This window comes from Eptesicus fuscus, chromosome 5 (genome assembly GCF_027574615.1).
Source record: "Eptesicus fuscus isolate TK198812 chromosome 5, DD_ASM_mEF_20220401, whole genome shotgun sequence".
NCBI lineage: Eukaryota > Metazoa > Chordata > Mammalia > Chiroptera > Vespertilionidae > Eptesicus > Eptesicus fuscus.
The window spans coordinates 64,619,863-64,646,704 of record NC_072477.1 but is presented as its reverse complement, the minus strand read 5'-3'; the positions used below and the strand labels follow the sequence as shown (position 1 = coordinate 64,646,704).

At 41.2% G+C, this 26,842-nt stretch overlaps 1 protein-coding gene and 1 non-coding gene across 2 annotated transcripts in view; both read left to right on the top strand.

The window, feature by feature from the left end:
* Positions 1-26,842, top strand: part of STARD9 (StAR related lipid transfer domain containing 9) — a 121,508-nt gene that overhangs the window by 18,687 nt on the left and 75,979 nt on the right. The gene's annotated exons all lie outside the window — the stretch shown is intronic.
* LOC114232072 (small nucleolar RNA SNORD69) lies at positions 25,958-26,035 on the top strand. The gene has a single exon (XR_003618113.2). It is a non-coding gene; the product is annotated as a small nucleolar RNA SNORD69 (small nucleolar RNA).

Here is a 26,842-nt window from a genome sequence, read left to right as displayed (position 1 = left end):
CATCATCACTTCCCTTCCAGAAGCAAGAAAGGGAAGATGGGTACTTCCACTTTAGATAATTTGGGAAGCCATGAAAAATTTTAACCTGACTGCAGGAGGCAGAGTATCCTGGATTACAGAAACAGCATTCACTCATTCAACAAACATTTACCTAATGTATGCCAGGAGTATGCTAGGTGCTTGGTAAACAAACTGTGAGTGTGTGTAGTATGTGCGTATGCGTATGTTTTGCTCAATTACTTTACCTCACTTGCTATATCTCCATTTCTGCAGATCAGATTTTAAGCAAATCTAATGTCTCCTCTAGAGGTTCTAATGGGTGTAGTGCCCATGTCATCTTTCTGTCCCCCACACTGTTGCTTGGACACCACTTCCTTCCTTTGTTTCCAGATCCTAGGCGTGAGGCCATGGTGCTGCTCTCTCAGGAGCCTGCCTATGAGACATGATACATTTTTCTTGTTCCAGATGGTAGAAGTGTTCTGATTTTAACATTTAAGCTACTTTTTTGTAGAAAAATAGCCTCTAGGAGCACATTACTGGTTTTTCCTTATGTATGTGCATGCTCATTGAGCTTTACTAGGACCTTGCATGTCCAGATGCCCCCTTACTGTGAATGGAGGAGGATGTACCTCCTCCTCTTTGGGAACACAGAAGTAGAGATCCTGCTGTAGTTCTGTCTTGCTTCTCAAAGTGTGGAACTTAGTATTGCCTAGAGCAGGGGTGGGGAACCTTTTTTCTGCCAAGGGCCATTTAGATATTTATAAATCATTTTTGGGCCATACAAATTATCAATTTAAAAATTAGCCTGCTATATTTGGTCAAACATTTAATTAACTCACCCTAATACCGTGGCAGGGCCAGACCAAATGATTTCTCAGGACTTACAGGGCCCTCGGGCTGGAGTTCCCCACCCCTGGCCTAGAGCTTGTCGGAATGTGTACTTTCAGACCCCACCCAAAGGCACTGAATCAAAACCTGCATTTTAAAAAGATCACCAAGTGATACCTATGTATGTGAGGAAGATTCAGATCCAAGATTTCTGAGGTAGAGCTTAAGATGCTGCTGGGCTGAGGACCACACTTAGTAATAAGATTCTAGAGTACGTGATATATTCCATCTTGATGGATGGAACTGATGACTGCATTTTCCAAGGACCAGTTAACTGTACTTTTCCTTTGTCTGTAAAATGTGCATTATTCCCTGATGGAAATTCCTCTTACTTGTCTGTCTGGCTGACTGAAGAAAGAAACTGTATTAGACTCTGACATATCCACTTATATAACTGCCATCTCAGGCAAACCTCGATGGCTTTGGTCTAGTGAAGCAAACTTTATGTGATTTAAATAGCCTTGGTTTTCTATACGAAAAGGACAGTGTGTTTACAGAGTTTTTCATGTTGCCAATGAAAGTATCTTCTGCTCTTAATTCTTTTAAAAAAATGTATTTTTATTGATTTCAGAGAGGAAGGAAGAAGGAGAGAGAGACAGAAAGATCCATGATGAGAGAGAATCATGGATTGGCTGCCTCCTGCAAGTCCCCCACTGGGGAATCAAGCCCACAACCCGGGCATGTGCCCTCAACCAGAATCGAACCTGGGACCTTTCAGTTCACAGGCCGATGCTCTATCCACCGAGCCAAACCAGCTAGGGCTGCTCTTAATTCTTTAATAAAAATATTTTTTCTAGAAATATTGTAATTTACTAATTAAAAAATAGGTGCTATACGCATATGTCAGAAAGAAACAGTACAAAAGGATTATACAGTGAAAATTAAATCTCTCTATCCCCATCTCCTTCCCCTATGATGAGGCAAACATTATTATCAATTTTTTTTTTAAATTTCTTTATTGATTAAGGTATCACATATTTGTCCTCGTCCCCCCATTCCCATCCCACCCCCATCCCCACACATGCCCCCACCCCTCTGTTGTCCTTAACCGCCGGTTAGGCTCATATGCCTGCACACAAGTCCTTTGGTTGATCTCCCCCTTTACCCCCAGGGTTGCCGCCGGCAATAGGGGAAGCAAAGCTTTCCACACACCCTGGCCAGGCCCACCCGCTTAAGGCAACAAAGTTTCAATTATAACCCCAACACAAATGGCTTCAGGCCTCGGAGGGAGCCCCAGGCTTGGCTCTGCTCCAGGCTACAAAGTTTCAATTGTAGAAGGAAAATAAATTCCAGATACCAGGGCCTCCGCTTGGGTTGCCAGGGGGCGTGGCTGGCCTGCAAACCACCACAGGCCCCTCGCTCAGGCCGCCCCACGCCCCCAGGGTACCCCACCCTGATCAGGGACACCCTTCAGGGCAAACCAGCTGGCCCCCACCCCTGTACCAGGCCTCTATCCTATCTAATAAAAGAGTAATATGCAGATTGATCATCACTGCAACACACAATATAGCTGCCCCCATGTGGTCAAAGATCCTGCCCCCATGTGGACACAGGATGGCCACCACAAGATGGCCATCAGGAGAGGGCAGTTGGGAGGCACCTGGCCTGCAAGGGAGGGCAGTTGAGAGGGACCAAGCCTGCAAGGGAGGGCAGTTGGAGGTGATCAACCCTGCAGGAGAGGGCAGTTAGGGGTGACCAGGCCGGCAGAGGAGGGAAGTTGGGGGCAAACAGGCTGGCAGCAGAGTGGTAGGGGGTGATCAGGCTGGTAGGCAGAAGCGGTTAGGGGCAATCATGAAGGCAGGCAGGCAGGCAAGCAGTTGGGAGCCAGCAGTCCTGGATTGTGAGAGGGATGTCCGACTGCCCTAGGATCGGGCCTAAACGGGCAGTCGGACATCCCTTGAGGGGTCCCATATTGGAGAGGATACAGGCTGGGCTGAGGGACAACCCCCCTCCGTGCACGAATTTCGTGCACCAGGCCTCTAGTACACTTATAAGAACCGAAAATGAGACAAGCAATAATGGTTATGATGACAGGCAAATGAATCAGTCTGTAGTGAGTTTCTTCCTGGGCCAACAGTTCTTTTGAGACCCAATTTCAATGTCCAACAGTTCCTTATGTGTACATGTCAGCACTGACATTTCAGTTCTGGATGGTGGACAAATGGTGGTAATGCAGGTCCGACTCTGTCTGGTTTGGTCCTGGGCAATCTGCAGTGATGCAATCAATTCTTATATATAGCTTCAGAGAATTCTATGCAAATATAAGCATGTAGTTGTATATTTATTCTCTTTAAAAAATGATAGCACACAGATTATTCTGTATCTTGCCTTGTTCAATTAATATATCTTGGAGACATTTCAAATCCATATACAGGGGTGGGCAAAAGTAGGTTTACAGTTGTAAGTACATGCAACACAGTTTATTCTTGTATTATTATTTATTAACTAGAGGCCCGGTGCACGACATTCATGCACTTGGGGGGGGGGGGGTGGTCCCCTCAGCCCGGCGTGCACCTTTTAGCAGTCCGGGAGCCCTTGGGGGACGTCTGACTGCCACAGAGATGGGAGAGGCTCCTGCCACCGCCGCTGTGCTCGCCAGCTGTCAGCCCGGCTTGTGGCTGAGTGGCACTCCCCCCCCATGAGAGTGCACCAAGGGAGCAGCTCCTGTGTTGAGCGTCTGCCCCCTGGTGGTCAGGGTGCGTGATAGTGACTGGTTGTTCCGCTGGTTGGTCGATTTGCATATTACCCTTTTATTATATAGGATTGTATTCTTTATTTGTATTACAACTGTAAACCTACTTTTGCCTATTCCTGTGTATGTATAATTACTTCCTATTACTGATGACCATGTTATAACCTTCTCTATGGATATACCATAATTTAATTGTCATGAACATTTAAACTATATATGTTTTAAGTTTACAGTGACTTTCTTACAGGTAGCATATAGGTAATGGGGTCTTGTTTTGTTTTCCTAATCAGGCCATCTCTCCCTTTTAATTAAGATTATTTAGGCCACTCACCGATATAGTTATGACAATCATTTTGCTATTTGTTTTCTATTTGTCTAATTTGTTCTTTTTTCCCTTTTTCATATTTTTCTGCCTTCTTTTGGGTTGAGTATTTTTTATGATTTCATTTTACCTTTGTTGGTTTATTAGCTATAACTCTTGTTTTTTTAGTGGTTGCTTTAGCGTTTAAGGTATACATTTCTAAGTTATCAGTCTACCTTCAACTAATAATATATTACTTCCCGCATAAGATTCACTAGAACATTTTTTCTCTGTCTTTATACTATCAAGTTATACATTTTTATGTCTACGTATGTTATAAACTCCATAATACATTGTTAATAATTTTGTTTAAACAGTAAATTATCTTTTAAAGACTTTCTAAGAATTAAAAAAAAAAAAAGCCCCACATATATTCACTGATGTAGTTGCCAGTTCTGGTGCTCTTCATTTCTTTTTGTAGATCTGTATTTCCACCTGGTGTCATTTTTCTTGTCTGCTAGTATATTCTCTAACTTTATTTTTGCTATAATAGTTTGGACACTGCAAAGATGGAGACTGTATTTGATTTATATCTCACAAACCACATAGCATTAAGTCTGGTGTCAGCAGATGACCCACATTGGTTTGTGATAAGCTCTAGGGACTCTAGCAGAGCTCATCTTAATTGGAACCTTAGCTGGGCACAGAGTATGCTCAGGAGGCGTTTCCTTATATTCTAAAGCCAAACAAAATCAGAAATTGATAATTTAATATGGAACAATTTGGAGCATTTCAAGTTATTGGTCTTGGCTATCCAATATCTTTGTTGCTATTTGCTGTTCTTTTTGAACTGCATTTTTTGGGACAGGGGTTTGGCCTCATATTTTCTTTTCTAGGATCTGAAGTTAGTAGTGGTCTATACCATATACTGGCTATAATTATTCTTTGATTTACATACATTTATATAATCTCAGATTCTAGCAAAAAAGAGCCTTTTTATAATTCTGAGCAGGTATGGGGATGAAGAGGAAACCATCTGTTTATATCTTTCTTCTTTCTACTTCTATTTGGTTGGTCCCCTTTCCTCACCTCTTCCTTAAATCAACATTCAAGTTGATGTTTCTTTTATTTGTGAAAGCTCATTAAGGCCATAGACTATATCATTATTTTACCTTGTTTATACTTATCCATTAAAAACTCATAGTTCTTGAGGGAACATACATAAAAAAATAATTACTTCACAGTGTGGCAAGTACTATAATAAATATTTTAATCAAGTGTTTGAAAAAACTTGAAGAGGGAGAAAATTATTGTCAAAAAAAATCTACTTCATAGCAGGATTGCTCTGTTCAGGATTGAATAGGACTTAAACCTGTACTTCTCTCCCAAAGGTGGGAAAGACATTTCTTCTTGAGACGTGAAGGTGGTGCTTCACATACTAGTGTGTAGATTTAACCACATAGCTTGGGCGTTTCCAAAAAGATCAGAGACTTCTCCAAGCATCATACTAATCATTCACTAATCTTAACTTGGAGCTCCTTCCTAGGTTTCATTCTAGATACCGCTTAGTCTTATAATAAAATAGTTGTATCAATCATTTAACTGAGGCTGGCTACTTAGCATATTAACTTGATGTATGACTGTTATGGAGGGAGCTGGGTTCAGTGAAACCTCTCCTCTCTCTGCAGGAAAGGCAGAGTTGACAGTTTCTCATTTTTCAAGTGTGAGGCAGAGGAACGTGAGTTATTTATAAACTCACTTCCCTCCAAAGTCTGAACACAATAGAAGCCTGAAATCAAATGGTGACCAGATGTGCCCAGCCACCCCCCAGTTTGTATTAGAAGTTGGAAAAGGCAGAGCCCCTGGGGAGTTGGTCTCAGGGTGAAATGGATGGACTCACTCATAAGATCAACTTGTGTATACAAAAAGCCCCTTACATCTGGTCCAGGAGCAGAAGTAGCAAACAGAAGAGTATGCTCAAACTCGTGTTCCTTGTTTCTCTTTCTAGAAGTGGGGGATTATCCTTTTGTCAATAATTTCATTGCTCAACTCTTGTCTCTGTAGTTATGCAATTAGACAAAATACAAGTGGTTTATGGGGATATGTGCTGAATTGATAGAGGAGGACGAATTAATACAGCTTCCATGCAGTTGGTAGAGATAGTGGTTCTGCTAGGATGAGAAGAGATTTACAGAAATGGAAACCCTTAATTACTTTTTTCCCCTTTACTATTCCTTCCATATTAAAATAACCCCATCTTGTTTGTGGTGGTTTTGTGGTTTAAAGTTCGAATATGTAGTGGTCTCTGGCTGGTATTGCTTTTCCTTTTCTCCCACATCAGAGATTTAAAAAATAGAAGCAACTTCCTCCTTCATAAGCATTTGGAAACATTCCCATGTAGTTTAGAGACTTAGTTCCAGGGTTTGGAAAATGTTCTCATGACCAGCTCACTTAAGTGGGCTTTTGAGAACCTACTCTGTTCCAGGTATTGAATTTTATTTGTTTTTTTCTCTTTCTTTTCTTTTTTTGTTTTGTTTTCTTTTTTTGGGGGGAGAGGGGTACTGAACTTTAGTACCTGACTTCTCTCACTCATCCTTCACAACAACCCTGTTAAGTGGGTTATTACAGACATGAAAATTGAGGCTCAGAATGGTTAGGCAACTTGTCCACGGCCACACGACTAAGAGATGGAGCTCAAACTGAAACCCAGAGTTGCTGCCTCCGAAGACCTTGCTCTTTTTACTTCTCCCTGCTGCCTGCTGTGGGAGCTAACTCCTGACTGTGTGCTTGCCTCCGATATATGAAGTATGATATGAATTAGCTGACAGAAACATTTGGACCATTAGGTTTTGTATTTACTATAGGAAAGGACCCAAGAGTCATGAGAAGGGACATGTGCTTTCAAGCCTCCCTATTGATGATGCTTCTCTCTGAGATATGGAGAACATCACCTATTTCTAGTTTTGTATGTGAGGCAAGTGCTTGTCTACTCGTGCAGTCAGGGTGTTTTGTTTTGAGTCCCCCGAATTAGCCCTAATTGACTCAACCACTCTCTGAGACTCAACAAATAGTTCACACTTCATAGCAAATGGATGCTTTCTTTCACCTATTCTGACGCAAGGACCAGGTTTTGAAGTGGACTTTAGAAGTGGTGAAATGTAGCCAGAGGTGCCCAGAAAGAGGTCTGAGGTCTGGGCACTGACCCTGCCAGCCAGTGTGCTTCCTTCCTGGCACAGCTCAGCATTTCCTGGTACCTCTTTGTTTGGAGTAGCTTCTCTTTCATCTGTGAAGTACTCTAGGGTGTCCAGTTTCATATTGGGGAGGGAAAGAATTAATGCAGAACCTCCAGATTGAATCCAGAAAAATCTTAATATATATTTTTGTATTAAACGAAAGCCTACATCGCTTTCTAGGTTTATCCTGAATTCCACCAGCTTTAATTCCCAAGTATTTATTTTTCAGCAAAGATGACTCTCATCTGCTCAGTATCTTCCACATAGAAGCATTTATACACCAGAGAGAATGAATCTCTTAGGCATTTGTCAGTTCTGTCAGGATTTTTAGAGGCTTATTAACTGTGCTTCATTGGAAATCAGTCCCAAGTTCCTGAGTGACTGTCCAGGTTTTTGTCAGTACATTTCTCAGGTGTCACCAGCAGATAATTGTTGAACTAAATGCTCACCACTGTCAGGTCTCTCTTCCATCATAATTTTTGGGGTCTTTTGCATGCACTTTGGCAACAGTGCTGAGAAACACCTTGGTCCCAGGGCTTTTGGCTGAGGCTGGAGCCACACTTTGTTTATTTTGTTAAAGTGACTTGATATGAGGGGCTGAGGTGCAAGGGCCCCACAAGACCAGGGTGGTTGGAGACTTTGTGATTCTAACATGCAGATTCTCTCTTCTGCAAACTAGTTTTCAGGTTTGGAGGAGGGAAGTGTAACTCAAGGGAGGAAGGCCCTTGCCAGTGATATGCATGAGGCAGATGCTGTTCAGATCAACACAGAATTAATCTCTTCAACTAGACCTTGGATGCTGAGAATGATATGGGCCTTCAGCTAGGCCAGCGGAACTCAACTATGAAACCGGAACTTTCTTGGGGGCTCAACTCATTTGTTTCTCCAGCATTAAGATTGCTCTCTAGAGACCCATTCAGACTAAATAATATTAAAAACAGGAAATTTGCTCCTAGCAACATGGTTGCAGGAAAACTTTTTCTACTTAGACAGGAATGAGAGTTAAAAACAGAAACATCATCCTCCAGGCTTGTTTTCTGCTTATATACAAGTACTAGAGGCCCAGTGCATGAAATTTGTGCACAGGTAGGGTCCCTAGGCCTGGCCGGTGATCAGGGCTGATTGGGCCTTCCTTCCCTGGCTGCCAGCTGCCAGCTGCCGTCTGCCGGCCAGGCCTTCCTTTGTTCTTGCCACCCCCTGGTGGTCAGTGCATATCATAGCGAGCAATAGAGCTCCCGGTCTCCCGGTCAAACTCCCACGGGGACACTTTGCATATTAGCCTTTTCTATATATAGATTAAAGGCCCGATGCACGAAATTTGTGCAAGGGGCTCAGCCCTTGCAGCCCTGGCTTCATCCAGATGGTCATCTGGACAGTCATCCAGATGGTCGTTCTGCTGTTCAGCCGTTCAGTTGATTTGCATATTACATTTTTATTATTATAGATTAGCAACTCAGACAACTTGAAGCAGACTGCCTCTCAGAGTGCTATCTGGTGGGACCCATTACAGAGGGTGGTAAAGAGTCTTCGGGAGTACATCAAAAATAAGAAAACAGTGCTATGTGGAGGATACTGACCTGTTGATGTTCATCTAGGCTGAAGATCAAATATGCGGCATTAATGCAGGCAGAACTTAGAGGAGACATAGAGAACAGCCATCTTTTAATTTTATTCAGCACACATTTATTGTGCATATTCTGGAATTAGTCCATAGACTGTATTCATTTATTCAGGCAGTGTTAACTGAGTGCACACTGTGTGTTGTGGCTGCCATGTCCCAGCTGCAGCCTTAGAGATGTGATACTCTTTCCCTTTCAGTACCACAGGGACCTGCTCAGGTTTGCTTGTGACAATCAGCCCAGGGCATCCCTGGACCTAAGGACCCAACTCTTGGGACTACTGCTCTTTTGTATGATATGCTGCTGAGGTTAGTGGGGGTAGATAGGGGACATTTTGGAAGCAGAGAGTGGGGACAAAGAGGAAACGAAAAGCTAGGGAAGAAACACTCTTCTTTCCTTCCTCCCCTGTGGTGATATCACTGCCGAAATAGACCAGTGTTGAGGAAGGCTTCCTTAACCGAGGTGAACATGACCCGGCTCTCTCTGTTGCCCCAGTCAATGTTCACAGTCTCTCCTCTGGCTTGGTCTTATTAGTCATAAACAAGATTCTGCAGTAGAAGAGACCATGTGGTCAAAAGATTCTTTAGCAGGTATGTGTCTTTTTTTTTTTTTTTTGCTGGTGAGAAAACAGAACTACTCTTTTAAAAACTTTTAATTGAAATATACATACAGAAAAATGTACATAAATGTACAGCTCAAATTTTCTATCCACTTGAATTTTCTTTTTAAAAAAATATATTTTATTGATTTTTTTTTTACAGAGAGGAAGAGAGAGGGATAGAGAGTTAGAAACATTGATGAGAGAGAAACATCGATCAGCTGCCTCCTGCACACTCCCCACTGGGTATGTGCCCACAACCAAGGTACATGCCCTTGACAGGAATCGAACCTGGGACCCTTGAGTCCGCAGGCCGTCGCTCTAGCCACTGAGCCAAACCGGTTAGGGCTCCACTTGAATTTTCACCAGCTGAGCATACCCATGTAACCTGTATCCAGATCAAGAAATAGAACATTACCAATACCTCAGAAGTCCCACTTATGCTGTTAAAATACATTTTAATATATTTTATTGATTTTTCACAGAGAGGAAGAGAGAGGGATAGAGAGTTAGAAACATCGATGAGAGAGAAACATCGATCAGCTGCCTCCTGCATACCCCCCACTGGGGACGTGCCTGCAACCAAGGTACATGCCCTTGACCGGAATCAAACCCGGAACCCTTCAGTCCGCAGGCCGACGCTCTATCCACTGAGCCAAACCGGTTTCGGCTTAAAATACATTTTAAAGCTCTTTCCTGGGGCTCTTGTCCAGTGAATGCGTTGAAATGTTGAGAGGTGAGCTGTTGTGAATGGGTCTTTCAGCTCAGTTCAAGAGTGATGCTCATCCTGCTGCTTCCTGGTCCACCCAGTGGAGGGTCTTATAAAAATGGTTGAGAATAGTCTCCGCCTTTCTTCAGACCCTATTAAATGCTAAAGTGTGTCAGGGTGATAGAGTTTGATAGGGTTACTCTTACGTGTAGTTTTAGAGTTTGCCTGCTGAAGAGAGGCTGAAACACCAGCAATGGAGACCCTATGAAAAATAGCCCCAAGAGAAATCAGGTTGGTCTCTGGAAAGTGCCTAAGGGTAAAAGTGGATAGAAAGTTTGGACATAGACATAAGCCCTCCTTTATCACTAACTTTCAGTGTGACCCTGAGCAAATTACTCTTTTGTGTACATCAGTAATGTCCCTAGCTAACTTGCTGATCTCTGAATCTAAGAGGGGGCAGAGAAGCCAAACAGCCCTGCCAGGCTTCCTCCTCAACCTTTCTTTCCTGCTTTTTCTGACTTCCAGGACTGTATGTGGACTTCTTGAACAACCTAAGGCCCAAGACAATGTGCCTCTTCCTCTCTCTTTTATTTCTGCTTATATTGTGCTTTCTTTATGTGGGGTCTTAATGGGATTCAACTGAAAGCTGTCAGTATCCTATTAATCTTCTCCTTACATCTAGCACTGGGCTGATTTCTATAGAAATGGATTTTAGTTTGTTCTTTGTGTTATATTTATAAAATAACTGAAAGTTAAAAAGTGCATTTTTTAAATTTTATTTTATTGTTTAAAGTATTATAAATAGTAGTACATATGTCTCCTTTTTCCCCCATTGACCTTCCCCCGGCCTGCCCTACTACCACCCCCCCCCCCGCACATGCCCTCACCACCCTCCCCCCAAGGTCTTCCATCCATTGTTATGCTTATATGCATGCATACAAGTCCTTCGGTTGATCTCTTACCCGCACCCCCCCCCCCCCGCACCCCCCACAATCCTCCCAAGCCTTCCCGCTGTAGTTTGACAGTCTGTTCAATGTTTCTTTGCCTTTGTATCTATATTTGTTCATCAGTTTATAATGTTCTTTATATTCTACAAATGAGTGAGATCATGTAGTATTTTTCTTTAACTGACTGGCTTATTTCACTTAGCATAATGCTCTCCAGTTCCATCCATGCTGTTGCAAATGGTAAGAATTCCTTCTTTTTTATAGCAGCCTAGTATTCCATTGTGTAGATGTACTGCAGTTTTCTAATCTACTCATCTGCTGATGGGCATTTAAGCTGTTTCCAAATCTTAGCTATGGTGAATTGTGCTGCTATGAACATAGGGGTGCGTATATCCTTTCTGATTAGAAATCTGTGGTGTGTTCTGCAGAACATCTTCAAAAAACAAAGTGGATCAGTGAGGTTTTAGTATGCTTTCTGTTTATCACACCTTCTCAGTTTTTTTTCCCTTTTTAACAAATTTGTTTATTTATTTTTTAATTATCCTTCTCAGTTTTGGTACTGTTCAGGTTGAGTACATGCCATATTTAATAGTTGCATGTAGGGTTGTATTCCAGCCCAGCATTGTGAGTTATTACCCACATGTGGGCAAAGCTCCTGGCAAGCTTCCGAGGAGCCATGTCTATTCGGGAGTTCCACGCTTGATCATATGGCCCACATAAAGGGGAGCCGATAAGAAGAAAGATCATAAGCATTGCAGCACACTGTGCTATACTATCAGAGAATCCAGCAGCAAGACGCTTGTAACTCTGTAGCCTCTTACATTACTTTTATTCTACAGCATGAAGAAACAGACTTTTTTAAAATGACAAATCAAATGTCATTTCCTTCCTAATAATACTCTTTAATAAACTCATTTTAAAACTAAAAGGAGAAGAAGAAGAAGAAGAAGAAGAAGAAGAAGAAGAAGAATCATAGAGTTTGGATTTTGTAAATTGGTCAGAGTTTTAAAAGATCATTCATGATGTAATAATTGTTTTTGATTAAGAGCCAAACTGCCTGGGTTTGAGTCCCACTTCTGAGATTTACTAACTATATGACTCTGGGAAACTGTCTTGACCTCTCTCTGATTCAGCTGCCTCATCTATTATCTGCCTCATGGGTTATTGTGACGAGTAAATTATTAATGCATGTAAAATGCTTTGAACATTACCTTGTAATTTCAATAGTGAATAAATTATTATTCTTGTTACTTTAACATCTATAATGACACAATTCTGGCAGCTATCAGAACCTCTTTTTTTTTTTTTATGCAAGTTGGTATGGAATTGAGATTAAATATAATGTTTCCTCTACAGAAATTTTCTTTACAGGCAACTTTGCCTGCACATGTTTATTTTATAAGATGAGGACAATAAATTTTTTAGAGCTTCATGTTTGTCTCCTAGAAAAGTCTCTCTATAGCAGGGATGGGGAATGAGAAATCATTTGGTCTGGCCTTGTCACAGCATTAGAGTTAATTAAATGTTTGACCAAATATAGCAGGTTGGTTTTTAAAGTGATAATTTTTTATGGCCTTTGAGTGATGTTATAAATACCCAAATGGCCCTTGGCAGAAAAAAGGTTCCCCACGCCTGCTCTATAGTAAGGTTGAACCATTGTATTAACCATTTGTACGCCATAAGCGTCTGTAGACGCCAGTGGCGGACCTTTTTTAGTAAATTCAGAATATCGTGGCAGTTAACTGGTTAAGCTTTATCAGTTCCACTTTGCAGAGATGGTTGAAGTTTTCCTTATAACAGTGGTTCTCAAACTGAGGTCTCCAGCAGCATTAGTATTAGCTTGTTAGAATCAAAACTTCTGGGAGAGGCGTCCTTCAGGCTTTTTTAACAGCCCTCCAGATGATTATGATGCATGCTAAAATCTGAGAACCAGCACTCCACAAATTTCCTGTTTGCAGACAGGTGGGACATAGTGACAATTACAGTGGGGAGGGATTAGAAGATGAGAAACAGCTGTCTTTAAATGAACTAACTTGATAGTATTGTAGTCTCTACCTTAGAAAGTGCTTTCACATGTGTTACCATAGTCACATGTATTTGTCACAAAATTATTGTGGTAGGTACCATCATTTCTACATGTTAGAAGCTGATAGAGACTGCCATTATGTAATCAGTTGTAGAGCTAGCACCTTGTCATTTGGAGTCTTCCAAGTCCAAATCCTGGCTTCTTTCTATAGAGCACCATGTAGCCTTTCTTTCTTTTCTAAAATATATTTTATTGATTTTTTTTTACAGAGAGGAAAGGAGAGGGATAGAGAGTTAGAAACATCGATGAGAGAGAAACATTGACCAGCTGCCTCCTGCACACCCCCTACTGGGGATGTGCCTGCAACCAAGGTACATGCCCTTGACCAGAATTGAACCTGGGACCCTTCAGTCCTTAGGCCAATGCTCTATCCACTGAGCCAAACCGGTTAGGGCACCATGTAGCCTTTCTATCCTCAGGCTGTGAGGTGGGTTGTTTTCAGGCTGGCTTCCTCAGTAACAGACCCTGAGATGAGGACTTGTGTGCAGGTAATTTATTAGGAAGTATTGCCAGGAAAGACGGGATAGGTTAGGTGGGAAGTGAGACCAGCAAGGGAAGGTGGCGAAGCCACTCCACAGAGCTGCTTTGAAGACAGAGTGTAGAGCTTTCCTGACCAGCCCCGCCAGTGTGGTTTGATTCCTGGTCAGGGCACATGCCTGGGTTGCAGGCTCAGTCCCCAGTAAGGAGCCTGAAGGAGGCAGCCCATCAGTGATTTTCTCTCATCATTGATGTTTCTCTCCTTCTCCCTTCCTCTCTGAAATAAATAAAAATATATTTTTAAAAATAGAATTTCCTCATCAGAGTTGTCCTGCATCCATCAGTCATTGGTTAAGGCTGCCTCCTAGGACACCTTGCTCTCAAATGGAGTTTCAGTAACCTAAGGGCAATCCTCCAAAAAAGAGACAGAGACACAGCTGCTGACTTTTGGGAGTGCAAGTACATTAGCTGCCTGGTGTGCATGAAAATGGTAAAAGAATCTAAGTGTATATGGGAAGAACATTAATAGCACCTGCTATACCATCAATGGCCATCTAGAAGACTACAGAAGGGAACTAAGGAGTTGTGAAATAAATGCTGACCCTAAAGTGGGATGGGGCAAAACCTCACTGTGTATCCTGTCCCCAAAACTTTCTGGGAGAGCCCTGCTCCTCATGAGTTTCTGGTTTGTCTAATGGCTGGTAAACACTCAGTCTCCGATATCCTCTGTGTACACCAGTGTGGGCATTTGATGACCTCAGGGTCCTGTGATTTCAAAATCCTTTGACACTAAGGAAAAATATACAAAACATTTGAAATTTTAATTTAAATGAAGTTGACAGTGGTTTCTGACTAACCAATTAATCAGAAATGCTTTTTTAAAATGAGAGTCTCATTTTGTGAATATTTATAGATTTTTAAAATATGACTTTATTGATTTTAGAGAGAGGAAGGGAGAGGGATAGAGAGATAGAAACATCAATGAGAGAGAAACATCGATCAGCAGCCTCCTGTATGCCCCCTACTGGGGATCGAGCCCGCAACCTGGGTGTGTGCCCTGATGAAATTGAACTGTGACCTCCTGGTTCATAGGTCAACACTTAACCACTGAGCAACACCAGCCAGGCTCATTTTGTGATTATTTAGGTAAAAGTGGCTTAACCATTACTATGTGATAGTCATTCATACTGCTCATTGAATAATCATTGCATTCCTCTCCTGCCGCGTGACAGAATTTCACTTCCTGGCTCCATAGTGTGAAGTGGGCCATATGATTAGCTTTGTTTAGTATATCTGAGCAATCAGTTGCTGGGGTGTACTTTCCAAAGCCAACTTTCCTTCTGTCTTTGATCACCATGATCAGCAACATTGGAGATAGGTTGTTCTGTCAGTTGAGTCCTAGAGGAGCTACAACCATCAGAGCCCCCTACTGACCCATTCATTTAGCATGAGCCAAAAATAAAATTTTGTTTTAAGCTACTGTCCTTTGGGGGTTTACTATAGTAACCTAACTGATAGCCTGTCCTGACTGATAGACTATTCAATGTTGAGCTTATTGAATGACTTTAACTTTGGTACAGTATCAATCATTGTAAGAAAATAGGTCAACATGTCACTTTATTTTCAATGGTAAATGGTTTTAACATATTTCTAAGGGTTAGAAGGCTTTTTACACATGCAGGATCATCTTTAGTCTTGCTTTGTTCCTTTTTCCTTTTTTTGTTAATCTTTACCTGAGGGTATTTTTTTCTATTGATTTATTTTTTAGAGAGAGAGAGAGTGGAAGAGAGGGAGAGAGAAAGAGAGAGAGAGAGAAACATTGATGAGAGAGAGACACATCAGTTGGTTGCCTCCTACATGCCAGGTATTGAACCTGCAACCCAGGTACATGCCCTTGACTGGGAAATGAACCGGCAACCCTTCTGTGTGTGGGCTTGATGCTCTAATCACTGAGGACACTGGCCAGGGCCCTTTTTCCTTTTGAACCCCACAAACTCACTTCTATTTTTGAAGACATTGGCTCTAAAAAGGACTTTTACCCTACAGCAGGGGTTGGCAAACTATGGCTGGTAGGCCAAATATGGCTACCACCTATTTTAATGAAGTTTTATAGGAACATAGCCGTGCCCATTTGTTTACATAATATTTATGGATGCTTTTGTATTACAAAGGCAGAGTTGAGTAGTTGTAACAGAGACCATCTGGCCCACGGAGCCTAATATATTTGCTATCTGGTCCTTAATAGAAAAAAAAAAAAAAAAAAGGCTGATCCCTGCCCCATAAGATCCTTAATTACATATTAAGAATGGAAAGATTTCCAGGTGATTTGTCTTAGTTGTTGCAGACACTTTAGCTCTCAGAAGTCTTATCCCATGGAATAAAGGCATTCTCCAGAATCTCCAATGTACATTGATTGATTGATTGGTTGATTGATTAGAGAGAGAGAAAGGGGGGAGAAAGAGAAACAGAAATATAGGTTTGTTGTTCACTTATTTATGCATTCATTGGTCGATTCTCGTATGTGCCCTGACTGGGGATTGAACGTTGGTGTATCAGGACAATGCTCCAACCAACTGAGCTACCTGGTCAGAGCCAGTGTACCTTTATTTTATACACTGTCCCTAAGGCAGTGGCACAGCTTACCCTGCTTGGATTCTACCTATGGTAAAACAAAGACTTTCTAAACCTTGATAATCAAAACATCTTCCATATAGCCACCCTCCTTGTCTTTGTCCAGGCCAGCTGCTGGGCAAACTGCTAACAAGTCCACTTCTCGTGTGACTATTACTCAGTGATTCTACTTTGTGCTTGTTGCTGTTAACAGTTGAACTTGCCATTGTGACAGGGATTTTTCAGGCAGCATGGGAGAGAGGTGATCAAGTTATCTCACACGATGGCTCATGAATATAAGGCTGTGTGCGTAAATAAGGAAACTGGAAATGGTCAGCAGTCATGCAGCCAGGCCACGTGACACTGGAACATTATTCATTAAGTGCTCGGAATTCAACAGTAACTATAGGAGGCTAGTGCAGCTCTCTGTTTCCATTCAGAGATCCCAAGAGAGTTGATTGTGTCAGCTAATATATTTTTTTAAGCTTAAAACAACAGAAATTAATTGTCTCCCAGTTCTGGAGGCTAAAAGTCTGAAATCAAGGTACTGGCAGGACCATGCTCCCTCAGAGGCTCTGGGTAGAATCCTTCCTTGTCCCCCCAGCTTCTGGTGGTGGCCGGCAGGCCTTGTTCCTTGGCTTGCTGTTGCATCACTCCAGTCTTTGCATCTGTTGTTACTTGGTGTTCTGTGTGTCTTCACATGGTCTTCTCTCTTTTCATGTGTCAGTTAATCTTTAGTCATTTTGGCATACCCTTATTAGCATTCTTATTTGGTCATCTAATGGCTGACGGTCTTTTATGCTCATGCTGCATGTGCTTGCTTTTGTTTGGGGTGCAGTCAGCTGGGGCCTGGAAAGCAGTGTCAAATGACATAAAACATGGCAAATTACGATCAAGGAGCCACTTAGAGTTGTCTTTTTAGTTTCTCCGAGTTGTCTTTTTAGAAGGAGCTGTGGGAATGGCAAGAACTTAGAGTCTTCAGATTCTATTCTAGTAAAGCCATCTTTCACCTCTTCTCACAGGATCCTGTAATGAATCCATATTTTTGCAAGGAGGAGGGAAGCATTAGAGCTAGATATCCATCTGTCTGTTTTAGGAATTCCTTGCTATGTCCAGAGAGTAGGACAGCTACATATGGGACCTACCAAATCTCACATGCCACTCGGACAGCTGTCCATGGAAACATTCTTTAGCAAAATATCATTGTCAGCAATAGTAGAATGTTGTATAAACAAGGATATGTGTTTTGGTGACCTCAAAGCCCAGTTTTTCTGGTTCCTTCAGGAACCAGGGGCTTAACCTAGAAATATGAATTTATGATTTTTCATGCATATATGTCTGTATAAGTAAGTACATGTATCTATTACTTCTATATAAGTACTTGTTGGTGTGTGCAGTGTTTTTTTTTTTTTTTTCTTCTCTTTCTGCTTTTCAGAAAAAGAAGCCCTAGATAAATGATCTGAGGGACTCCCTAGAACAGGTGTGGGGAACCTTTTTCTGCCAAGGGCCATTTGGATATTTATAATATCATTCATGGGCATACAAAATTATCAACTGAAAAATTAGCCTCGCCTGCACTGGTTTGGCTCAGTGGATAGAGCTTCGGCCTGCGGACTGAAAGGTCCCGGGTTCGATTCCGGTCAAGGGCATGTACCTTGGTTGTGGGCACATCCCCAGTAGGAGGTGTGCAGGAGGCAGCTGATCAATGTTTCTCTCTCATCAATGTTTCTAACTCTCTATCCCTCTCCCTTCCTGTCTGTAAAAATCAATAAAATATATTTAAAAAAATATGATTTTATTTATATATATATATATATAAATATATAAATATATATATATAAAAATATACATATATATATAATATGTATATATATGTATGTATGTATAAATTCTCACTCAAGAATATTTTTTCTTTGATTTTAGAGAGAGTGGAAGAGAGAGGGACAGACAGAGAGAAATATTGATGTGAGAGAAACACATCGATTGGTTGCCTTCTGAACATGCTCTGACTAGGGCTTGGGCTTGGAGGTTCCTGCACCCGAGGTACGTTCCCTTGACCAGAATCAAACCTGGGATCCTTCAGTCCACTGAGCCAAACTGGCTAGGGCTATTTGGTCAAACATTTAATTAAACTCACCCCTAATGCCTTGGCAGGGACAGACGAAATGATTTCTTGGACTTTATATGGCCCATGGACGGGGTGTTCCCCACCCCTGGCGTAGAGACAGGGATTTCTTCTTTTTTTTTTTTTTTTTTTTTTTTTTTTTTTTTTTTTAATTTCTTTATTGATTAAGGTGTCACATATTTGTCCTCATCCCCCCATTCCCATCCCACCCCTCTCCCCACGCATGCCCCAATCCCCTGTTGAACTTAACCGTTGGATAGGCTTATATGCATGCATACAGGTCCTTTGGTTGAACTCTCCCCCTCCCCCCACCCTCCCCCTACCCTCCCCTATCCTCCCTCTGAGGCCCGATAGTCCGATCGATGCCTCCTTGCTTCTGGTTCTGTTCTTGTTCCTCAATCTATGTTGTTCATCATTTCCCCTAGATGAGCGAGATCATATGTCACTAGATATATACTAATAAGCACTGAATGTGAGACGAGCAATAATAGTTATGCTGACAGGCAAATGAATCAGTCTGTAGCGAGCTTCCCCCTGGACCAACAGTTCTTTTGAGACTCAATTTCAATGTCCAGTAGTTCCTTATGTGTACATGTCAGCACTGACCTCCCAGCTCTGGATGGTGGACAAATGGCGGTAACGGAGGTCCGACTCCCTCTGGTTTGGTCTCGGCCGAACCCAGGGGCACGGCGTCACCCGGACTAAGGGGCACGTGGCCTCACCCATACCCAAGGGGCGCGTGGTCTCACCCGGGCCTGGGACCCAGCCTCACCCGGATGGATCCAGGGGCACACGGCCTCACCCGGACCCAGGCTCTGGCTTCACCCGGACCCAGGGACACTTGGCCTCTCCCAGACCCAGGGCCACTTGGGCTCACCCGGGCCTAGGTGCACGAGGCCTCATCTGGATCCAGGGACACATGGTCGCACCCGGACCCAGGGACGCTTGGCCTCTCCCAGACCCAGGGCCACTTGGGCTCACCCGGACCTAGGTGCACGAGGCCTCATCTGGATCCAGGGACACATGGTCGCACCCAGACCCAGGGACGCTTGGCCTCTCCCAGACCCAGGGCCACTTGGGCTCACCCGGGCCTAGGTGCACGAGGTCTCACCCGGATCCAGGGACACATGGTCGCACCCGGACCCAGGGACGCTTGGCCTCTCCCAGACCCAGGGCCACTTGGGCTCACCCGGGCCTAGGTGCACGAGGCCTCATCTGGATCCAGGGACACATGGTCGCACCCGGACCCAGGGACGCTTGGCCTCTCCCAGACCCAGGGCCACTTGGGCTCACCCGGGCCTAGGTGCACGAGGCCTCATCTGGATCCAGGGACACATGGTCGCACCCGGACCCAGGGACGCTTGGCCTCTCCCAGACCCAGGGCCACTTGGGCTCACCCGGACCTAGGTGCACGAGGCCTCACCCGGATCCAGGGACACATGGTCGCACCCGGTCCCAGGGACGCTTGGCCTCTCCCAGACCCAGGGACACTTGGGCTCACCCGGACCCAGGGACGCTTGGCCTCTCCCAGACCCAGGGCCACTGGATTTCTTCTTTTTTAATAACTATTTCTTATGAGCATAGATTCAGAGATTAACATTAACCATATATATGTACATATATATTTTAAATGATTTTTAATATTTTTTCTAAAAATATGTTTTTATTGATTTCATTGAGGAAGGGAGAGGGAGAGAGAGATAGAAACATCAATGATGAGAGAGAATCATTGATCGGCTGCCTTCTGCATGGATAAGAGAGAATCATTGATTGGCGGCCTCCTGCACACCCCCTACCGGGGATCGAGCCTGCAACCTGGGTATGTGCCCTTGACCGGAATCTAACCTGTGACCCTTCAGTCCACAGGCCAACGCTCTATCCACTGAGCCAAACAGCCTAGGGCCATGGAGGAATCTTACTAGTAAATGCATCTTACCAAGTGAAAGAAGCCAATCTGAAAAGACTACACACTGTGATTCCAACTATATGGCACTCTGGAAAAGGCAAAACTGTGGAGACAATAAAAAGATCAGCAGTTGCCAGAGGCAGGAGGGAGGAAGGGATGACTAGGTAGAGTACAGGGGATTTTTAGGGCAATGAAATTATTCTGTATGATACTATAATGGTGGATAAATGTCATGCATTTGTCAAAATTCATAGTACAGCACAAAGAATGAACCCTAATGTGAACTATGGACTTTTTAGTTAATAATATATCAATTGTGGCTCATGAATGGTAACAAATGTACCATAACAATGCAAGGTGTTGATAATAGGGAAAACTGAAGAGGGGCGAGGTGACTGAGAGGGTATGTGGTAACTCTGTGCTTTCTGTTCAATTTTTCTGTAAACCTAAAACTATTTTAAATTGTGTTTGTGTAACTGTGGCTGTGTGTTTGCATGAAAAAGGGAAGAGTTATATCTCTGGCAAGTAACCTGTATGTTCCATGGTATATTATGTGATGAAAAACAATTTGTAGGTTGATGTCTATTTCAGTGAAAACAAACAAAAGCAAAGAACTACATATCCTTGTGAATATATAGAGAAAGGTATGGAAGGATTTAAGTGTGGGTATATATTTCCTCACCTTGGTACCTGAAGGGTACCTGTGGGGCAGTTCAGTGAGTGGCATTAGGGGTGAGGTAATGGATGGAAGGTTAGCTTTTTCTTCATGCTTTATTTTTTCACTTGGTGCAAAAAGTGAGCATTCTTTATAATTTGAAAAATGGCAAAGAAAGAAAAATATAATAGTCTATCTCTAATAAGGCATTCTTTATAATTTGAAAAATGGCAAAGAAAGAAAAAATATATAGTCTATCTCTAATAAGGCTTCAAATTCTGGTCATTTAATAATGGCAGTGTGGGTGAAATTTGGGGATGAGATTATAATTTTCTTCACATGCAGATAAAAAGGTTAACTGGAGCAAAAACTCTAAAAGTGACTCCAAAAGTGATTAACAAATAACAAATGTTAGTAGGATCAGATTTTATTACTTTTGGCTGAAGGCCATAACAAAATATTACTGAAACTGCTATTCAGAAACACTGAAAAGGAGACCTGGTAAAGTTTCTCCCGCTATAAAGCAAACCAACAGGAAGTAAGGAAACCTTGAAAAACAATTTTAAATTGTAGAGTAATTGCATAGTGTTCAATGGATAAGATTTGCCTTTCCTGATAACTCTGTGAACAATTATTTTGCTAGCAGCAAAATATCAGTGGTTAAGAGCAAGAGCTTTGTTTGGAAGTACTTACCACCTGTGAGTCTTCAGTATTTTCATGTGAGAATTAGAGAATGCTAATAAAGTAACTATGTCCTAGAAGTATTATGGGGATTAAATGAATTAATAACCTTTGAGGTTCTAAGAAGAGAACCTAACATAAAATACTTGCTTAGTAAATGTTACTAGCTAGATGGATCTAAAACCCTGGTTTTATTTTTTTTTTAAATATATTTTATTGATTACAGAGAGGAAGGGAGAGGGATAGAGAGCTAGAAACATTGAGAGAGAAACATCGACCAGCTGCCTCCTGCACACCCCCTATGGGGATGTGCCCGAAACCAATGTACATGCCCTTGACCGGAATCGAACCTGGGACCTTTCAGTCCGCAGACCGACGCTCTATCCAGAGCCAAACCGGTTTCGGCTAAAAGTAAAAAAACACTTATTTTAAAAATATTTTTTTACATTTAATATTATTTTGTATTAGTTTCAGGTATACAGCATAGTGATTAGATAATCATATACTTTACAAATGGTCTCCCTGATATTTCAAGTACCCACCTGGTACTTAGCATACAGGGGTGGACAAAGGTAGGTTTACAGTTGGGAGTACACAAAACAGTTTATTCTTGTATTATTATTTATCAATGACTGTATTTTTTCCATAAGAACAACTATTGTAATTGTTACAAAAATAATAACTATACTCTCAATGCTGTATTTTACATCCCCAGGAGTACTTTGTAACTACCAGTTTGTAGTTCTTAATCCATTTACCTTTTTAATAAGACGCTTCTAATGAAGTATTGATTATGTAAAGTGATCCTAACAATTATCCTTAAACAATAGGAGCAGAGCCTAGCATTGTATTTTACTTTAGTAGGCACTCTCCAACTAGTGGTTGAATAAGTAATTTTAACTTCATATGATTTTGAGTATCTGATTACATATTTCTATTTGTTTCTATTTTTACATATTTCTATTTGTTTTCAGAAAATTAAAAGGAAAGTACATCCATAGGTTGATAATTTGGGTGAATCTTAGTTAATGGATTCAATAAAAGAAATTCTATGTACTTAAATATAATGGCTTGGGTTGATTTCTGGGTTCTCTATTCTGTTCCATTGATCTATATGCCTGTTCTTGTGCCAATACCAGGCTGTTTGATTACAGTGGCTTTGTAGTATAATTTGATATTTGGTAGTGTGATCCTTTCTACTTTGTTCTTTTTTTCTCAAGATTGCTGAGGCTATTCAGGGTCTTTTTTGGTTCTATGTAAATTTTTAGAGTATTTGTTCTAGATCTGTGAAATATGCCACTGGTATTTTAATAGGGATTAGGTTGAATCTATAGATAGCTTTGGATAGCATGAGCATTTTGATGATGTTAATTCTTCTAATCCATGAACATGGATATTTTACCAATGGTATATTCTACCATTTGTTTGTATCTTCCTCTATTTTTTTTTTTTCAGTGTCCTGTAGTTTTCTGAATACAGATCTTTTACCTCCTCGGTTAAGTTTATTCCAAGTTATTTTGTTGTTGTTGTTGCAATGGTAAATGGAATTGTGTTTTTTTTTTTCTTTCTCTTTCTGAGAGTTAATTATTGGTGTATAAAAATGCCATCAATGTCTGGATGTTAATTTTGTATCCTGCTACTTTGTCAAATTCATTTATTAAATTTAGTAGTTTTTTGATGGTGTCTTTAGGTTTTCTGTGTACAATATCATGTCATCTGTGAATAATGACAGTTTTACTTCTTCCTTTCCAATTTGGATGCCTTTTATTTTTTCTTCTTGTCTGATCGCTGTGGCTTCCAGTTCTGTGTTGAATAAGATTGGTGAAAGCAGACTTATGAATATCATAAATAATTATAACAAGTTAAAAAATAAAATAATTAGGTTCAATGTGTAGTATCCTCATTATATCAGTACTATCCTTAATCATTATATTAATCCTTTGCACTTGCTTTTTTCTTGATTCCTTTATTCTAATGCTAACCGTGTCGAGTCACACTCGACATCTGAGTGCAAAAGGTTAAGTATTTACTACTTATTTAATTACTATATTTACTTAGTTACTATGTTTACTATATTTATTTAAGACCTGAAAGGGACATTAGGTATTATGTAGGTATAGAACATAAGTCTAAAAGAGTAAGCCATATACCAAAATATTAACAATGGTTATCTCTAAATGGTGGAATTATTTTTGTTTGTCAGCATTTTGTGTGTTTTAAAAAATATTTTAATATATCATTTAAATAATAAAACATTGTAAGAATAATACAGTGAATACTCAAATACTGATTCTTGTTGGTAAAGATTATATTTATTATTGCATTAAGTAGCAGTTTTACTAAAAGAAAAAATATTTCTGGTACAGTCCTTTTATTTTAACAATGGAGTTACAGACCAAGACAGGTAAGTAATATTTAAAATCCATTAAAGCCCTAGTCAGTTTGGATCAGTGGATAGAGCGTTGGCCTGCAGACTGAGGGGTCCCAGGTTCGATTCTGGTCAAGGGCACATGCCTGGGTTGCAGGCTCGATCCCCAGTAGGGGGTGTGCAGGAGGCAGCCGATCAATGATTCTCTCTCATCATTGATGTTCTCTCTCTCTCTCTCCCTTTCCTTTCCTCTCTGAAATAAAAAAATATATATTTTAAAAATCCATTTAAACAGAATTCATCATAGAATTTAAAGCCATTTCCTCATATATATTTCTTTAGGCATATTAACAAAATCTGATGAAGGGTTTCTTTTCTGTGTGAAAATATTAGTTTATAATAGTAATTTTATTTCAATAGAAATGTATGGGTTAAAAGGAACAAATTTCTAATTATAAAGTGAATACCATGTGGATGTATAATGTACAACATGGTGACTATAGTTAGTAATACTGTGTTGCACATTTGAAAATAGCTAGGAGAGTGGATATTGAAGGTTCTCATCACAAGAAAAAACCTTTATAATTATATGGTGATAGATGTTAACCAGATTATTTATTATGATGGTTATTTTGCAATATATACAAATATTGGGTCATTATATTGTAGACCTGAAACTAATATTCCTCAATTTAAAAAAGCAAGAAAAAAATGTATAAAGCCTATCTGTGGGAAAGTATTAAGGGCCAAGAACTTTATGATTTTGTTGGATAGGTAACCTCTCTCTCAGTGACATGATTTCCTTACTTATAAAAGGAAATGAATAATTCTTAGGCCCTAGAAAAACCTTCAAGATATAAAGAGTTTTAATTAGTATTTTACTTTAACTCTTTTGAGTAGTCCTTATACAGAAAAATGGGGAAAAAATAGTGTAACTTATAATAATAAAATCGTAATATGCTAATTAGACCAGACGTCCTTCCAGACGAAGCCGGGGCTGCGAGGGAAGCCCGGGTCTCGGATGCCAGAGGGAAGCTGGTGCCAGCAGCCGGGGGAAGGAAGGCCTACTCTTGCACGAATTTCATGCATCGGACCTCTAGTCTATCTAATAAAAGCGTAAGCGATCATTACAGTGGAATGACCAGTTGCTCTGATGTACACTGACCGCTGGGGGGCAGACACTCAGTGCAGGAGCTGCCCCCTGGTGGTCAGTGTGCTCCCACAGGGGGGGCTCCGCTCAGCCAGAAGCCAGGCTCACGGCTGGCGAGCACAGTGGCGGTGGTGGGAGCCTCTCCATCCTCCGCAGCAGCACTAAAGGAGCAGCGAGCCGAGCAGTAAGGAGCAAGTTCCAAAGCCTGTGTTCTTAATCACTAAACTATAAGTATAGCTGTTTAGAGGAAGAGGAATCATTCTAAGCCCTTATGCAACTCCAGGCCCCATTATGTTATGTGTTTTATATGAATGTTCTCTCTTCAAATTGTAGAACTGAACCCTACTTTTCTATATAGTCTACCACAAGTTTGGAGAGAGGATGGGTCAATAAATCCACAAATAGTATTAACCTTACCTCAGCATCTGTCTACAGTGCTGTGTGGTGAGAAGTGTAAGTACAACTATGGATTACTTGAGGTTTTTCTAAGTAACAGCATTAGTGAAAACGTATGTTTGAGTAGTTTCCAGCAGTTGAAACGTCCCTCCTACTTAACACTAATTCAACAACTTCTGAGACCTGTACTTGAAATCAGTATTTATTTTATTGTTTTGAACACTCTCTTATCTTAAATTGAAGTAACAGATTTTTTTTGTTATGAGTCTACTTGGGGTTTAGAGAACATCTTCTATATCTATAATTATCTATAATAATAAAAGTGTAATATGCTAATGAGGACAGCCGAATGACCTTCTGGACGACCTTCCAGATGAAGCCGGGGCTGTGAGGGCCGAGGCAAGCTGCCGCGGCTGCGAGGGCTGAGACCCTTATATGAATTTCGTGCATCAGATCTCTAGTAAGACATAATAGAAAGAACTACTGAAAACAAGCAAGCAAAAAAAAAAAAAAAAAAATCTACCAGCAAATGATGATAAGCTGGATCTGACGGATTGTGCTGAGTTTGTTCAATTCAACTCTGAGCTTCATATTCTGTCTGTTGTCCTCCAGATAAACTAATACCCTCATAAAGTACCATCTCTTGTCCCAGAAAAAAAAATTGATCAGTGAAAAATGTCTTTAGGAAAATATAGACGGCCATTATACTTAAAACAGTCATCATGAAATCTTCAGTGACTTAGTTGATTCTGTTTTCAAGAAGGTTATGTCTGATAATGTTGCTGATATTGGGAAAGTCTATTCTATTTTTTTTTTTTTTAATCCTCACCTGAGGATATTTTTTCCATTGATTTTTTTTTTTTTTAATGGGAAGGGAAGGTGAGGAGGGGGAGAGAGAGATCAGTTGGCTGCCTTTCACATGTGCCCCAACCCGGCTGGGAATAGAACCAACCCAGGTATGTGCCCTTGGCTGGGAATAGAACCCGGTGCTCTAACCACTTAGCAACCCGGACAGGGGGAAGTCTATTCTTTAAGATTTATTATGTCGATCTTACTTTTGAAAAATAGACTTTATTTGCCCTAGCTGGTTTGGCTCAGTGGATAGAGCATCAGCCTTCAGAGTAGGTTCAATTCCAGTCAAGGGCACATACCTTGGATGCAGGCTCGATCCCCAGGCTTGGTTGGGGTGTATGCGAGAGGCAACCAATCAATGTCTCTCTCTCATATCGATATTTCTCTCTCTCTGTCTCTCCCTCTCCACTCTCCCTAAAAATCAGTAGAAAAATATCCTCAGGTGAGGGTTAATAAAATAAAAATAGACTATTTGTTAGACCAGCTTTAGATTCACCACAAAGTACAGAGTTCTCATTTGCCTTCTGCCCTCCAGCTACCAATATCTCA